The sequence below is a fragment of the Phocoena sinus genome, chromosome 18 (assembly GCF_008692025.1).
Source record: "Phocoena sinus isolate mPhoSin1 chromosome 18, mPhoSin1.pri, whole genome shotgun sequence".
NCBI lineage: Eukaryota > Metazoa > Chordata > Mammalia > Artiodactyla > Phocoenidae > Phocoena > Phocoena sinus.
Window position 1 is genome coordinate 12,340,582 of NC_045780.1, and position 12,488 is coordinate 12,353,069.

Sequence of the window (12,488 nt, forward strand, 5' to 3'; positions counted from 1 at the left end):
GGATGTATTCTAAAAGAAAACCATAAACTACAGCGGAGAGTGGGTGCCCCTTATATACGGCACAAGTGCTTTAGCCTTTGCATCAACCTGCCATCTGCACTGAGTTTGCATATGTATTTATATCAGCCCTGGTCACCCATTTGTATTTCTCGTTTCTTCTCCTTAAACATTTGAATTATTAGTTCCTTGGATGAGAAGAAGGTCAAACTGGAGGTGGGAAGACCAGTTGGTAAGCTATTGCAACACTGTCTTCAAGAAAAGATGATGGCAAAGCAGATGGAGAGTCAAGAACAGTGGCGAGATATTTTGGTCATGGTGACAGAACTTGGTCAGTGAAGGATTATGGATTTTCACGTCTTCAAAGATATTTTTGGAAGCTTCTGCATTTTTTTTCCTTTATGTATTTATCTCGAAGTTTATAGAAACCTCCAAGACATTAAGTCTTTTTCTTTCTCAAGGAACAAACCAAGACTCTGGAGAAAATAAGTCAGGAGGGGCCTGGCTAAGCATCCATAAACAGTAAGCTAGTCTAGGCCCAGGTGAGTCCAGGGAGACCTGCTAAGGAAGGGGAGGCAGCTATTCTGCACTTAGGGAAGCAAAGCAAGATCCAGAGACTCAGATGTCAGACACATAGTGTCAGGGACCCAGGGAAAAACCCAGGCAACAAGACTCAGAGGCCTTGGATTTGAGGGCAATGACAGGTCAGAACCCATTGAAGAGTCTGAGTAACAGTCACGCGATGGAAACTGTGTGTGTGTGTGTGTGTGTGTGTGTGTGTGTGTGAAGAGGATCAAGCTGAGCCTCCAGCTGGAGGAATTAGGTAGGAGTGAGGAACTGGGGAGCTGGAAGCAAGGCATTTCCTGACACTTGGGGGATTTTCCTCTCTGAGGATTCTACTCGTGGCTCCCTCTGTGCGTTACTTACCTGCTGTTCTCAGGTCATTCCACTTAGAGACCTACAGACAAAGCCCAGTGGTCTGATTCTCCCCAAGGCAAGAGGAAGAAAGGAATCTCTTTCTTTGAGTCCTTTCATTACATATGGCATTTTCTTATTTAGTCTTCACAACTCACTAAGAAGAAGGCAGTTTACTCAGAGCTAGAGTCAGCTACCCATATTTGGCTTCCAGAGATTATTTTCTCTTGACTTCTCTGTTCTTGCTGGATTTCAGACCCACGGATTCACTCTGTCTTGCACATACTCTGTTTTCCATAGTACACTGTCTCCTGGGACCTTGGCTGGATCTTGGACCCAGAAGCTTCCTTAAAGTGGATGTGAGTGATGTTGCCTTGAGGGAGCAGAAAAGACTTCACACAGGTTCAGGTGACATATGAGGTAGGCCTTAAGGATGAGAAAGACATTTCAAGGTGGTGATAAAAGTAGAGAGAAAGGTATTTTAAGGAAAGAAAAAGGTATATGTAAAGGGCAACCAGGTTGAAGAATTTGTGTTTTTTCCTGAAGAGCTAAAGGGACGGAGGGAGTGCCCCAAGATTCTTTATAATTCTTCCCAGCTGTTTTCTGACTCTTCTTGGCCAAGATTCTCTTTCTTTTCAATTAATATCTGATTTTAAAAAATATTTTAGGTAGAGTAAAAAGAGTTTCCAAAAAGCTTATAGTGTCCTTTAAGGGTTTAAATATTTAAAACCTATTTTAAATGTATAATTTTATTAGAGAACTTTGGGAAATTACTAACAATCCCACCATCTAAATATAGTTACTAACACTATAGAGTATTTCTAGTTTTTTTGTGTTTTTTTTTTTGTATGCTCAATGAACTAAATTGAAATCGTTTTCTATGGGCTATATTTTTATCACTTGCATCCTTAAATTTTAAATTATAATTAACGTAAATATCTGAGAAGAACACTTTCCTTCTGTTGTTCATTTTTTTTTTCTCAAGTATTTGGAGAAAAAATATTTGGCCTTTTAAAGTTGGAGACTCTTACTTCAGACAAATCCTGGGAAATGGCAAATGTTTCAAAGGGTTCAGAATAAAATATCAATTTTTATCGATTTTGGATTTTTAGTGAAGATTAACTAGCACATGGTTCAATAATTCCATCTATAGCTGAAGTATATGTGTTAAATCTTCTCTGTCAATCTCTACCGAGGATTTAATTTATCTTTGCTCTACCTCTCACTCCCTGTGTGATTTTGGACAAGTCATTTTACCTTTCTGTACCTCAGCTTTCTCACTTTTGAAATGAAAATGATTTTATTTCAGACACCTTAGAAATGACTACCTATGTGTTTACGGCTATTGCTGACAGTAGTAAAGTCAGAGGAAAAATTTGAATCTACTTTTCAGTGTAATGAGATTCAGATATACTCTGAGTAGCAAAATTTTAAATTATTTTGTTAAAAATAGATTAAGGTTTTCCTAATATCTTCCCATTGGGGAGAAAGCTTTCACCTCAGTTGACAGGATCAAAGAATGTTCCCCCCTCCATTAGTATGCAGGCACTTCTCCAGCAATCTAATCGACTTTGAAAAGACAAGGAATACATTCACTTTCTCTCACATTCATAGTCCCTGGAAATGAAAGGTAGCAAAATCCAGCAGCATTTCTTCATTAAACTTAGGAACAGGGTTCATTCTTTAATTGAATTCTTATCTAATAAGATTTAAGGCAACGTGAGAACTTGAATTTTGACATTTATTATCTATGTTAATTAAGACAAAATCACAATTGTCTAGTTCTTGTCTGCCTCCTTTCACCCTTATATACTGCATCACTTCTCACATCCAAAGTATGTTTATTGTTGATTAAATGATAGGCAGCATTTTTCAATTATATTATTTTTTTAAATTGAGGTATAATTGACATACAACATCATATTAGTTTCAGGTGTACAGAATAATGATTTGATATTTTATATACTGCATACGATCACCACAATAAGTCTAGTCAACATCTGTCATCATAGTTACTGAATTTATGTTTCTCATGATGAGAACTTTTAAGACTTTCTCTTAGCAACTTTCAAATATGCAATAGAGTATTATTAACTGTGGTCACCATGACGCACATTATGTCCCCATGACTTATTTATTTTCTACCTGGGAGTTTGTATGTTTTGACTCCCTTCATCTATTTTTCCCATTCCACCCACAACCCTCCTGCTTTTGGCAACAACCAATCTGTTCTCTGTGCCTATGAACTTGGTGGGTGTTTTTTTTTTTTTTCTGGTTTGTTTTGTTTAGATTCCGCTTATAAGTAAGATCATATAATATTTGTCTTTCTCTGTCCAACTTATTTCACTTAGCATAATGCCCTCATCTATGTTGACACATATGGAAAAATTTCTTTCCTTTTTATGGCTGAATAATATTGCATTACATTTATATTTCACATTTTCTTTATCCGTTCATCCATTAATAGACACTTAGGTTGTTTTCATACCTTGGCTATTGTAAATACTGCTACAATGAACATGGGGGTGTACATATCTTTTGAAGTTAGTGTTTTCATTTTCTTCTAATACATTACCCAAAAGTAGAATTGCTGGATCATACAGTTCTATTTTTAGTTTTTTGAGGAACCTCCATACCGTTTTCCATAATGGCTGCACCAATTTATGTTCCCACAAGCACTGCACAAGTGTTCCCTTTTCTCCACATCCTGGCCAATACTTCTTATCTTGTCTTTTTAATAATATTTATTCTAACAGGTGTGAAGTGATATCTCATTGTGGCTTTGATTTACACTTCCTTGATGATTCGTGATGTTGAGTACTTTTTTATGTACCTGTTAGCCATCTGCATGTCTTTTTTGGAAAGAAGTCTATTCAGATCTTCTGCCCATTTTAAAATTGGATTATTTGGTTTTTTGCTATTGAGTTGTATGAGTTCTTTATATATGTTGGATATCAACGTTTTATCAGATATATCATTTACAAATTTTTCTCCCATTCGGTAGATTGCTTTTTCATTTTCTTGATGGTTTCCTTTGATGTGCAGAAGCTTTTTAGTTTGATGTAGTCCCAAGAGTGAATGTATTTTATGAGAAGCATATATTAGAGCTAGAGGTATAATTTATCCTTCTTTCTTTCTCAAGGGATTAACAATTTAGCAATTTAGCTCTTGGGTTGATGATTGGGTTCAGAGCAGAAGCCATGGTAAATGTAAATAGCAGTGATTTGAGGGTTCTAAAAGTGCTAGTGTCGGGACTTCCCTGGTGGCGCAGTGGTTGGGAGTCCACCTGCCAATGCAGGGGACACAGGTTGGAGCCCTGGTCTGGAAGGATCTCTCATGCCACGGAGAAACTGAGCCAGTGTGCCACAAGTGCTGAGCCTGCACTCTGGAGCCCGCAGGCCACAATTGCTTAGCCCACGCACCACAACTACTGAAGCCTGCACTCCTGGAGCCTGTGCTCTGCAACAGGAGAGGCCACCGCAGTGAGAGGCCCATGCACTGCAGGGAAGAGTGTCCCCCCACTTGCTGCAGCTTGTGGGGGGGGGTTGTCCGCGTGTAGCAACGAAGACCCAATGCAGCCAAAAATAAATAAATTAATTAATTAAGAATAAAATAAAAGTGCTAGTGTTCAGGGAGAAGGTTGCCTTCTGAGAGGGAATAAATAAATGAGTTTACATGACTCTACACTAATGAGAATATATACTGCTCAAACAATAGCTGACACCAGTAAGACCTTAAGTAGTGATGCTACAGTGAAACTTTCCAGGGTTTGGTGTAATGGGAAAAAAATACTGCCAAGCATTATGAAAAGGCCATCTTTATCTCTGATAACATTCTGAGCTCTGAAATATACTTTGATATTAACACAGTCACCCTAGATTTCTTCTAGTTATTGTTAGATTGTATTTTTTTTTTCCTTTTAACCTATTTGTGACTTTTTATTTAAAGTGTTTTTCTTCTAAACAGCATATAGTTGGGTCCTGCTTCTTTTATATATTCTGATAATCTTGGTATTTTAATTGGGAAGTTTAGACCATTTCCATTTAATGTAATTATTAATTTGATTAGGTGTGCATTTATAATCTTGCTATTTATTAGCTGTTCATTCTATCTGTTCTTTGTTTCTTTTCTTTCCCTTGTTGGATTAATTGCATTATTTAAAATTATTTCATCTTTTCTCTTTTGTTGTCTTATAAGTGGTAACTCTTTGTTCTGTATTTGTAGTTCTGGATTGATGGTCTATAGTACACATTTTCACCTGTCGCATTCTAGCTTCAAGTGAAATTATAAAACATCACTAAGAGTAAAAGCAACTTACAATATATACTTCCTTTTCTCCCCTCCCATTCTTTGTGCTATTGTTGTCACATATCTTCATTTTATACATATTATAAACCTCACACTGCCTTATTATTTTTATTTAGAAAGTCAATTATCTATAAAGACATTTAAATAGTAAGAAAAAAAATTAAATATTGACCCCGGTAGTTGCCATTTCCAGCGCTCTTCATTTCTTGGCATAGATTTACATTTCCACCTGGTATCATTTTCTTTCTGCCTGAAGAACTTGCTTTAACATTTCCTCCCTTTATGTCTCTAATAGTGTGGGTATGCTGATGATGAATTCATTCAACTTTTTTAAGTGTGAAGAAGACTTTATTTTGTCTTCATTTTTGAAAGGAAATTTTGCTGGATATAGAATTCTATGTTGGCCACTTTTTTCTCTCAGTACTTTGAAGATGTTGCTTTACTGTCTTCTTACTTAAATTGTCCAGTATCTTAAAAAACATTGTTTTGGGCTTCCCTGGTGGCACAGTGGTTAAGAATCCACCTGTCCAGGAAGGGTCCTCTGGGAGGAGCCAGAGAGAACTGGAGGGTGATTGCCCCACCCACTTGGGCACAGGGAGCCTGCTGAACTCCCAGGTCAGTCCCCTGCCCTCCAAGGCCCCCCCTTTCCCCCTGGCCAAATTGCTCCTGGGGCATAGGAGGGAAGCTGGGGAGATCAGGAGAGGCAGGCAGTAGGGGCCCTCCCAGGCCAGAGTAGCACAGCCCCCAGGGCCTTGTCCAGCCCTGTGGGTCCTAAGCATAGGCCTCATCCACCGAACAAATGTACCCTTGCTTAGGCCCCACCCTCCACAGCCAAGGCCTCCCCCACCCCTTTTTTTCCCCCTCCTCTTCTTTTTTACTATTGTGGTACTGATGTACCTTCCAGTTGTTGATTCATCTATATTTTTATTTTTATATTCTTTCTAACATATCTGTTAGTTTCCTAGTCTAATTTTATTTTTTACTTTGTTATTGTTTTTTGGGGTTTTTATTGCTTCTCTATGCGGCTTGCAGGACCTTGGTTCATGAGCCGGGGTCGGGCCGAAGCTCCTGTGGTGGGAGCTCCAAGTCCGAGCCACTGAACTAACAGAAAACCTCAGACCCCAGAGAATATTCATCTGAGTGAGGTCTCATGGAGCTCCTCATCTCAGCACGAAGACCCAGACCTACCCAATAGCCTACAAACTCCAGTGTTGGAAGCCTCAGACCAAACAGCCAGTAAGACAGGAGCACAATCCCACTCATAAAAAAAAAAAATGAGACGGCAAAAAAATATGTCACAGATGAAGGAGCAAGATAAAAACCTACAAGACCAAATAAATTAAGAGGAAATAGGTGATCTACCTGAAAAAGAATTCAGAAATGATAGTAAAGATGATCCAGAATCTTGGAAATAGAATGGAGGACCGGATTGAGAAAATACAAGAAATGTTTAACAAAGATCTAGAAGAACTAAAGAACAAACAAACAGACATGAACAGCACAATAACTGAAATGAAAAATACACTAGAAGCAATCAATAACAGAATACCTGAGGCAGAAGAACGAATAAGTGAGCTCTAGGACAAAATGGTGGAAATAATTGCTAAGGAGCAGAAAAAAGAAAAAAGAATGAGAAGAATTGAAGACAATCCCAGAGACCTCTGGGACCACACTAAACACACCAACATTCAAATTATAGGGGTCCCAGAAGAAAAAGAGAAAAAGCAAGTGTCTGAGAAAATATTTGAAGACATTATAGTTGAAAACTTCCCTAACATAGGAAAGGAAATAGTCACCCAAGTCCAGGAAGCACAGAGAGTCCCATACAGGATAAACCCTAGGAAAAACACACCAAGACACATATTAATCAAAGTAGCAAAAATGAAATTCAAAGAAAGAATATTAAAAGCAGCAAGGGAAAAACAAAAAATAACATGCAAAGGAATCACCATAAAGTAATCAGCTGATTTTTCAGTGGAAACTTTGCAGGCCAGAAGGGAGTGGCAGGATATACTTAAAGTAATGAAAGAAAAAACCTACAACCAAGATTACTCTACCCAGCAAGTATCTCATTCAGAGTCAATGGAGAAGTCAAAAGCTTTTCATACAAGCAAAAGCTAAGAGAATTCAGCACCACCAAACCAGCTTTATAACAAATGCCAAAGGCACTTCTCTAGGCAGGAAACAAAAGAAGAAAAAGACCCACAAAAACAATCCAAAACAATTAAGAAAATGGTAATAGGAACATACATATTGATAATAACCTGGAATGTAAATGGATTAAAAGCTCCAACCAAAAGACACAGACTGGCTGAATGGATACAAAAACAAGACCCATATATATGTTGTCTACAACACATGCATTTCAGACCCAGGAACATACAGATTGAAAGTGAAGGGATGGAAAAAGATATTCCATCCAAATGGAAATCAAAAGAAAGTTGGAGCAGCAATATTCGTATCAGATAAAACAGACTTTCAAATAAAGACTGTTACAAGAGATAAGTAAGGACACCACATAATGATGAAAGGATCAACCCAAGAAGAAGATGTAACAATTATAAATGTTTATGCACTCAACATAAGAGCACCCCAATACAGAAGGTAAATGCTAACAATCATAAAAGGGGAAATTGACAATAACACAATAATAGTAGGGGACTTTAACACCCCACTTAAACCAATGGACAGATCGTCCAAACAGAAAATAAATAAGGAAACACAAGCTTTACATGACACAAAAGACCAGATAGATCTTATTGATATTTATAGTACATTCGACACAAAAGTGGCAGAATATACTTTCTTCTCAAGTGCGCATGGAACATTCTCCAGGATAGATCACATCTTGGGTCACAAATCAAGCCCTGGAAAATTTAAGAAAATTGAAATCATCTCATCTTTTCTGACCACAACACTATGAGACTGGAAATCAATTACAGGAAAAAAAAAAATACCGGTAAAAAACCCAAATACATGGAGGCTAAACACTGTGCCACTAAATAACCAAGAGATCACTGAAGAAATCAAAGAAGAAATTTTAAAAAATACATAGAAACAAATGACTATGAAAACATGATGATCCAAAACCTATGGGATGCAGCAAAAGCAGTTCTAAGAGGGAAGTTTATAGCAATACAAACTCACTTCAAGAAACAAGAAAAATCTCAAATAAACAATCTAACCCTGGGCTTCCCTGGTGGTGCAGTGGTTGAGAATCTGCCTGCCAATGCAGGGGACACGGGTTCGAGGACTGGTCTGGGAAGATCCCACATGCTGTGGAGCAACTAGGCCCGTGAGAGCCACAATTACTGAGCCTGTGTGTCTGGAGCCTGTGCTCTGCAACAAGAGAGGCCACGATAGCGAGAGGCCTGTGCACTGCTATGAAGAGTGGCCCCCACCTGCCGCCACTAGAGAAAGCCCTCGCACAGAAATGAAGACCCAAAACAGCCAAAAATAAATAAATAAATTTAAAAACAAAAACAATCTAACCCTACACTTAAAACAAGTACAGAAAGAAGAACAAAGAAAATCCAAAGTCAGCAGAAGGATTGAAATCATAAATATCAGAGCAGAAATAAATGAAATAGAAATAAAGAAAACAATAGCAAAGATCAATAAAAATAAAAGCTGGTTCTTTGAGAAGTTAAACAAAATTGATAAACCCTTAGCCAGACTCGTCAAGAAAAAAAGGGGGAGGACACAAATCAGTAAAATAAGAAATGAAAAACGAGAAATCACACTGCAGAAATGCAAAGGATTGCAAGAGACTACTACAAACAACTATATGCCAATAAAATGGACAACCACGAAGAAATGGACAAATTCTTGGAAAGGTACAATTTTCCAAGACTAAACCAGGAAGAATTAGAAAATATAAACAGGCCTATCACAAGCAATGAAATTGAAACCATAATTAAAAATCTTCCAAGAAACATAAGTCCAGGACCAGATGGCTTCACAGGCGAATTCTATTAAACATTTAGAGAAGAGCTAACACCCATCCTTCTCAAACTCTTCCAAAAAGTTGCAGAGGGAGAAACACTCCCAAATTCATTCAATGAAGCCAACATTATCCTGATACCAAAACCAGAAAAAGATATCACAAAAAGAGAAAATTATAGACCGATATCAATAATGAACATATATGCTAAAATCCTGAACTAAATACTAGCAAACAGAATCCAACAGCACATTAAAAGGATCATACACCATGATCAAGTGGGATTTATCCCAGGGATGCAAGGATTCTTCAATATATGCAAATCAATCATTGTGATATATACCACATTAACAAATTAAGGAATAAAAACCATATGATCAACTCAATAGATGCAGAAAAAGCTTTTGACAAAATTCAACACCCATTTATGATAAGAACTCTCCAGAAAGTGGGCATAGAGAGAACCTACCTCCACATAATAAAGGCCATAAATGACAAACCCACAGCGAGCATCATATTCAATGGTGAAAAAGTGGAAGCATTTCCTCTAAGATCAGGAACAAGACAAGGATGTCCACTCTCACCTCTCTTATTCAACAGAGTTTTGGAAGTCCTAGCCACGGCAATCAGAGAAGAAAAAGAAATAAAAGGAATCCAAATTGGAAAAGAAGAAGTAAAACTGTCACTGTTTGCAGATAACATGATACTATACATAGAAAATCCTACACATGCCACCAGAAAACTAGTAGAACTAATCAATGAATTTGGTAAGGCTGAAGGATACAAAATTAATACACAGAAATCTCTTGCATTCCTATACACTAACAACAAAAGATCAGAAAGAGAAATTAAGGAAACACTCCCATTTACCATTGCAACAAAAAGAATAAAATACCTAGGAATAAACCTGCCTAAGGAGGCAAAAGACTTGTACTCAGAAAACTATAAAACACTGATGAAAGAAATCAAAGATGACAAAAACAGATGGAGAAATATGCCATGTTCTTGGATTGGAAGAATCAATATTGTGAAAATGATTATACTACCCAAAGCAATCTACAGATTCAATGCAATCCCTAGCAAACTACCAATGGCATTCTTCACAGGATTAGAACAAAAAATTTTACAATTCGTATGGAAACACAAAGAACCCCAAATAGCCAAAGCAATCTTGAGAAAGAAAAACAGAGCTGGAGGAATCAGGCTCCCGGACTTCAAACTATATCATAAAGCTACAGTAATCAAGACAGTACAGTATTGGCACAAAAACAGAGATATAGATCAATGGTACAGGATAGAATGCCCAGAGATAAACCCATGCACATGTGGGCACCTAATTTATGACAAAGGAGGCAAGAACATACAGTGTAGAAAAGACAGCCTCTTCAATAAGTGGTGCTGGGAAAACTGGACAGCTACATGTAAAAGAATGAAATTAGAACACTCCCTAACACCACACACAAAAATAAACTCCAAATAGATTAAAGACTTAAATGTAAGACCAGATACTATAAAGCTCTTAGAGGAAAACATAGGAAGAACACTCCTGTACACAAATCACAGCAAGATCTTTTTTGACCCACCTCCTAGAGTAATGGAAATAAAAACAAAAATAAACAAATGGGACTTAATTAAACTTAAAAGCTTAGCACAGCAAAGGAAACCTTAAACAAGACAGAAAGAGAACCCTCAGAATGGGAGAAAATATTTGCAAATGAAACAACAAAGGATTAATCTCCAAAATATACAAACGGCTCATTGAGCTCAATATCACAAAAACAAACAATCCAGTTAAAAAATGGGCAGAAGACCTAAATAGACATTTCACCAAAGAAGACATACAGATGGCCAAGAGGCACATGAAAAGATGCTCAACATCACTAATTATTAGAGAAATGCAAACCAAAACTACAATGAGGTGTCACCTCATGCCAGTCAGAATGGCCATTAAAAAATATCTAGAAATAATAACTGCCGGAAAGGGTGTGGTGAAAAGGGAACCCTCTTGCACTGTTGGTGGGAATGGAAATTGATACAACCACTATGGAAAACAGTATGGAGGTTCCTTAAAAAACTAAAAATAGAACTACCATATGACCCAGCAATCCCACCACTGGGCATATACCCTGTGAAAACCATAATTCAAAAAGAGACATGTACCACAATGTTTATTGCAGCACTATTTACAATAGCCGGGACACGGAACCAACCTAAATGTGCATCGACAGATGAATGGATAAAGAAGATGTGGTACGTATATACAATGGAATATTACTCAGACATAAAAAGAAATGAAACTGAGTTATTTGTAGTGAGGTGGATGGACACAGAGTCTGTCATACAGAGTGAAGTAAGTCAGAAAGAGAAAAACAGATACTGTATGCTAACGCATATGTATGTAATCCAAAAAAAAAAAAAAAAAAGGTACTGATGAACCCAGTTGCAGGGCAGGAATAAGGGTGGGAGGGGGAAGCTGGGGCAAAGTGAGAGTAGCGTCGACATATATACAATACCAATTGTAAAACAGTTGGCTGGTGGGAAGCAGCAGCATAGCACAGGGAGATTGGCTCCGTGTTTTGTGATGACCTAGTGGGGTAGGGAGGATGGGAGGGAGGCTAAAGAGGGAGGGGATATGGAGACATGTGTATGCATATGGATGATTCGCTTTGTTGTGCAACAGAAACTAGCACAGTATTGTGAAGCAATTATACTCCAATAAAGATCTATTAATAAAAAAAAGAATCCGCCTGACAATGCAGGGGACACAGGTTCAAGTCCTGCTCTGGGAAGATCCCACATGCCTTGGAGCAACTAAGCCCGTGCGCCACAACTATTGAGTCTGTGCTCTAAAGCTCTTGAGCCACAAATACTGAGCCTGAGTGCCACAACTCCTGAAGCCCGCACACCTAGAGCCTGTGCTCCTCAACAAGAGAAACTACTGCAGTGAGAAGCCTACACAGAGCAACGAAGAGTATCCCCCGCTCACAGCAACTAGAGAAAGCCCACACACAGCAACGAAGACCCAACACAGCCATAAATAAATTAATTAATTAAAAAAATTTAAAAAATTATAAATAAAAATAAACCCATTGTTTCATACACTTTGTTCATTTTATGTTTGCTTTAGGTGAGACCACAACTCCCTTCTTCTCTTATTCCATGTAGTTGGAAATATAAGACTGCAACTAATTTTTTTTTCTTTTTAAATTGAAGTACAATTGACTTACAATATTATATTAGCTTCAGGCGTACAACATAGTAATTCAATATTTTTATACATTGCAAAATAACCACCACAATAAGTCCAGTTACCATCTGTCACCAG